Below are 5,865 nucleotides of genomic sequence, written 5' to 3' on the forward strand. Positions count from 1 at the left end.
TCCGGAATTAAGAGTAAAATGATGACCTCGTTGTGGTTTGTTGTAAAAACTTATCTGGTTTCCTGCTGTCTGAACCTGGTCTGATCTACATGTGATTCAGCTCCACTGTCAGCTGGTTGAATCTTCACTCCACTTTCAATCAAAACCTCCACTTTCACCTCCCTACTATTATACTCCATTTAAAGGTCAATCTCCCTTTTGCCTTCCCTATTAGTCACTGTGCTCCCAAAAGGAGGATTGTGGTTCAGTTTAAAGTAGGTCCTATATCTCTGATTACATCGATCCACAAGGCAGTGAAGAAAGGTTTACGCACACTAACCTTCATCAGTTCGGGAAATGAGTATAGATATACTTATGTTGTAGTTATACAGGACGTTGATGATGCTGCACCTGGAATATTATGATCAGTTTTGGTCCCCTTGGTGTTCTGACTTCTGACTTCTTCAACTCTGGGTTTGTGTTGAACTTGATGAGATACTTTGTCCAACTCAGCATGTTTAAACAGTATCGCTCAGAGGGATTCATCTGAAACTTTTCAGGAGGTGAGCTCAACAAGATTGAACTATTCAAAGTGACTTGGACTCGATTTTAAACTTACATCAGGACTAGTAGTCAGAGACACATACAGCATGGAAACAGACCCTTTGGTCCAACTTGTCCACGCTGACCTGATATCCGAAACTAATCTAGTCCCATTTGACAACACCTGACCCAAATCCTGTGGCAGCTCATTTCCTATAAGTACCACCCTCTGCATGAAGAAGTTGTCCCTTTAATATATTTCGCCTCTCACCCTACACCCATGCCCTCTAGTACTGGACTCCCCCATCCCAGGGAAAATACCTTGTCTATTTACCTGTCCATGCCCCTCATGATTTTGTAACCTCTATTAGGTCACTCCTCTGCCTCTGATGGTCCAGTGAAAACAGTCCCAGGCTATTCAGCCTCTCCCTGTCGCTCAAACCCTCCAACCCCCAGCAACATTCCTGTAAATCGTTTCTCACAGAGAAGTCAACGTTTCAATCATGAAGAAGGCTTAATACCCAAACCGCTGACTACTCCACATCCTGGTGCTGCCGGCTTGCTCCATTCTCCCAACCTCCTGCTCGCCTTCTTCGGGTTGCAATATGTAGTGGCTCAGTGTTTACCACTGCAGGCTCACCGTGCCGGGGACCCAGGTTTGATTCCAGCCTTGGGTGGCTGTCTGTGAGGAGTTTTCATATTCTCCCAGTGTCTGCGTGGGTTTTCTCTGGGTGGTCCTGTTTTCTTCCATAGTCCAAAGATGTGCAGGTCATGTGGATTGGCCATGCTTAACTGCCCATAGAGTTAGGTACATTAGTCAGAGAGAAATGGGTCTGGATGGGTTACACTTCGGAGGGTCGATGTGGACTTGTTGGGACAAATGGCCTGTTTCCACACTGTAGCTAATCTCATCTGCACTACTTTTGTCACTAACGGTTTGCTGAGTAGACTCGATGGGCCGAATGGCCTAACTTCTGCTCTGATGGTCTTGCAGTCTTACGTTTCTCTGGATCATTTCATTTGGCAATGTGCAGTCCCTGGCTCAATGAGCAGCAGTTTCCAATGAAAGCAAAGCTCATATGATGGTGGAACTCCTACAGTGTGGAAACAGGTCCTTCAGCCCAACACATCTGCACTGATTCTCCGAAGACTAACCCACTCAGATCCATTTTCCTACTCTCCGTAATTTGCACACAGACCCCCAAGGGTGGAAGTATTCCTGGGTTCCTGGTGCCATGAGGCAGCAGTGCTAACCCTGAGCCACCATGGGGTTGTAGTTGTGGGGGGTGGGGCAGGCAATTGCAGTCCAGCAGAAGACTAAAACAGCCCACCTACTCTCCCACTGCACCCACTGTCAGAACTGGCAGGAGGTTCAGTCCTTGGGGGGTGACGAAAGGCAGCGTCACCGGTGGGATCTGATTGCTGGGAGCGCTGGTGCCCCCGCTGGTGCTTCCACAAGTTGCAGGAAAACATGAACCTCTTCCCACACTCGGGCCAGCTGAAGGGCCTCTCCCCCGTGTGGACACACTGGTGCTTCAGCAGGGTGGAGGAATTGCTGAAGGACTTCCCGCACTCAGGGCAGCAGAAAGGCCTCCCCTCTCCACCCCCCATCCCCCCGTGTGGACCAGCTGGTGATTCAGCAGTGTGGAGGAGCGAGGTAAGCCTTTCCCACACTCGGCCAGGAGAATGGCATCTCCCCGGTGTGGACGGACTGGTGCATCAGCAGGGCTGAGGAATTAATGAAGGCCTTCCTGCACTTCGGCAACTGAACGGCCTCTCCCCCATGTGGACCCACCAATGGGGCAGCAGGTCGGAGGAAAGTGCAAAGCCCTTCCTGCACTCGGGGCAGAAGAACGGCCTCACCTCTGTGTGGACCCACTGGTGTCTCAGCAGGTGGGAAGAACTGCTGAAGGCCATCTCGCACTTGGGGCCGGAGAACAGCCTTCCCCGGTGTGGACCAACTGGTGCGTCAGCAGGGCAGAGGAATCACTGAAGGCCTTCCCACACTCAGGGCAGCAGAAGGGCCTCTTCATCTCTGTGGACCCTTGGGTGCTTCAGAACCCTTTCAAATTTCACAATATCCGTCTGATAGGAGGGAGACTAGAATTGTACACAATATTTCAAAAGTGGTCTAAAAAGCGTCCTGTACAACCACAACACAACCTTCCAACTCCAATACTCAGTCAGAGGATTGCGAAAGCTTTCAAAACCCACACAAAACAAATAGGAAAGAATGGAGGGTCAAATGAATTTTTGAGAGTCAACTTGAAATTATCAATGAGAAATCGGCAGAGAGGGTTTATTGGGGACCCGTTCTCCTTAAATACACTATCTACGTAGTTTCTCTGTGCTGCAGTGTGTAGTGGCTCGTTGAAATAATGTCCTGATGCAGCTTCGTTTGTGGGTGTTGGGATGATTGCTTCTGCAGTTAAGTACTTGGTTTGCGTCTGTTGTTTTTCTGTAGATGCCAGTTTGAAGTTCCGCATTGACTGTTCGCTCTACTGTGACATCAAGGAATGGCACTTTGTTGTTGTTCTCCTCCCCGTCAAACCAGGAGCCCCCCTTAGACCATAGTCTCACAACTTGGAACACCAATATACACACTGGTCAAAGGCTTCTACTGAAGACTAAAACACCAAGTCGAAGATTCACTCCACTCCATTTACTCCATCCAAGAATTCCTGAACACCAAAGACACTGAGATAGAACAGGATGGATTAATGTTGTCCTTTGACATAACAGCCCTGTTCACATCCATTAACATCAACGTGGCCAAAGAAAAGAAGACACTACTCGAAGAACCAAAGACACAAACACAGCATCAACTTCATCAGCAAAGATAGCACTGTCAAGCTCGTGGAACTGTGCCTTACCACCCACTTCATATTCAATAACAAGCCCTACAAACAAATCAACGAAATACGCACGAAACCTCCAGCATCAGGATTCCTAGCAGAAGCAATAATGCAGAGACTCGAACAAACAGCCCTTCCAACGATCCAACCCAAACTTTGGGTCCGCTACAGCGATGACACTTTTGTCATCAAAAACTGAAACAAATTAGAGGAAACCTACAACACCATCAACAATATCCTTCCTGTCATAAAATTCACAAAAGAGGAGAACAACAACAAAGTGCCATTTCTCGATGTTTCAGTGGAGCGAACAGTCAATGGTAAATTCAAAACAGCGTCTACAGGAAAACAATGCACGCGAACCAAGAACTTAACTACAGAAGCAATCACCCCTACACATCCAAACATATCTGAATCAGGACACAATTTCAACGAGCCACGACACATTGCAGCACCCAGGAACTTCGAAGATCAATAAATAACTGAACAGAACCTTTACGAAGAACGGGGAGCCTTTAAACCCCCTGAAAACAGATTCCCTGACCGGGAATCGAACCCGGGCCGCGGCGGTGAGAGCGCCGAATCCAAACCACTAGACCACCAGGAAGATGCAAGCACAGGCTAATAGCTCTACGGAAAATTACTTCCCTGCCCGGAAATCGAATCCGGGCCGTGGTCGTTCGAAGGCTTTCACCTGTGTGTCCAACAATGTCATTTCTTGTATCCATTGCACCTGATGCAGTCTCCTCTACATTGGGGAGACTGGCGACTCCTCGCAGAGTCAAGTCACAGCGCTTGAGGGAACATCTGCAGGACACCGGCACCAATCAACCCCATCGCCCTCTGGCCCAACAGTTCAAACCCCTCCCACTCTGCCGAGGACATGCAGGTCCTGGGCCTCCTCCATCGCCGCTCCCTCCCCACTCGATGCCTGGAGGATGAACGTCTCATCTTCCGCTTGGGGTAAAATCAACCCCAGGCCATCAATGTGGACTTCATCAGTTTCCTCATTTCCCCTCCCCCCACCTTACCTCAATTCCAAAGCTTCCAGCTCAGCGCTGTCCTCAGGACCTGTCCTACCTGCCAATCTCCCTCCCCACCTATCCGCTTCACCCTCCTCTCTGATCTGTCACCTCCATCCCCACCCCCATTCACCTATTGTACTTTTTGCTACCTTCGGCCCAGCACACCCCAGCCATAATTTATCTCTCCACCCTGGAGGGGTCCTGCCTCTATTCCTGATGAAGGGCTTTTGCCCGGAACGTCGATTTTCCTGCTCCTCGGAAGCTTTCTGACCTGCTGTGCTTTTCTAGCACCACTCTGATCTCAGCTCTGGTTTCCAGCATCTGCAGTCCTCATTTTGGCCGACCCAATAAACTCAGTGTGCCAATTGCACATCAACAAACTGACAGAAGTAGACACAACGTCGGCAGAAACCCGAGCACATTCCTTTACAAGAAAGACATCTGGGAAATGATGTCCAGACAACTCAACCCTCTCAGCATCATTGTCGCCCACACATTTACCAACACACTTAAACAGCGGCTAATGAACCTGAAATACCCGATACAAACAACCAGAAAACGAATGTAATTTACAAAATACCATACAAGGAAATATATACATGAACTCTGCCGCACAGTTCTCTGTGGCAAGAAATGCTGGGATGAGATAAGGAAGATTTTTTTCAGCCAAAACAAATCGACACTGACTGGACAGCCATTTAAAATCAACGCTGTCAACCCACGATGGAAGATCCGAAGGGATGTACAGTTTTCTTATTTCCTGAAGATTTACAAAGCTGAGACCGGGTTTTGGTGTTTGTTCCCTTTCCACTCCCAAGAGCCGCAGTGGTTGGGGCGGTGAGTTGGGGAAAGTGAAATGTGCCCATGAGCAGCATGTGGGTCTCTTTCAGCTTCGCCTCCTCTGACAGCGCTGTGACTTGACTCTGATGTTCTCAGGGACATTTACTGACGCGAGACAGTGAAAAGTTTCTCATTCCTGCAGATTAGGAATTGCACCCATACGCCGGTTTCATGACAATGAGAAAGATTAATTGGGATGTGTGAAGAAGCTGTGAGCTGCAGTGGAAACAAGTAGGTGGAGTCAGATACGTCATCCATTGCCCCCATGGTCCTGAAGAAATGTTTGCTTTTGTCTGCTTGAGAGATTTTGGACACTGGTGTGGCAGGGAGAATACTGAGATACCGAGTGAGGCAGATTCAGTGCGCTGACTGTGAAAAGTGCTTCAAACCATTTACTCAGATTGGGGAATTAAAATCACACCCCTCGCGGTGGAAAAGACGATGTCCCCGCTCTGTTTGTAATTTCAAACCCAGAGCAACACAAGGAAAGCTCCACCCAATGGGGAAACCGTGGAAATGTGGGGACTGTGGGAAAGGATTCCCTTCCCCATTAGTGCTGGAAACCCACAGACGGATTCAGAATGGGGTGAGGACGTTCACCTGCTCAGTGTGCAGGAAGGGGT

At 48.8% G+C, this 5,865-nt stretch overlaps 1 non-coding gene across 1 annotated transcript; it reads right to left on the minus strand.

The window, feature by feature from the left end:
- Positions 1 to 3,912: 3,912 nt before the first annotated feature.
- trnae-cuc (transfer RNA glutamic acid (anticodon CUC)) lies at positions 3,913 to 3,984 on the minus strand. The gene has a single exon. It is a non-coding gene; the product is annotated as a tRNA-Glu (tRNA).
- Positions 3,985 to 5,865: the final 1,881 nt, after the last annotated feature.

This window comes from Chiloscyllium punctatum, chromosome 36, assembly GCF_047496795.1.
Source record: "Chiloscyllium punctatum isolate Juve2018m chromosome 36, sChiPun1.3, whole genome shotgun sequence".
Classification (NCBI taxonomy): domain Eukaryota; kingdom Metazoa; phylum Chordata; class Chondrichthyes; order Orectolobiformes; family Hemiscylliidae; genus Chiloscyllium; species Chiloscyllium punctatum.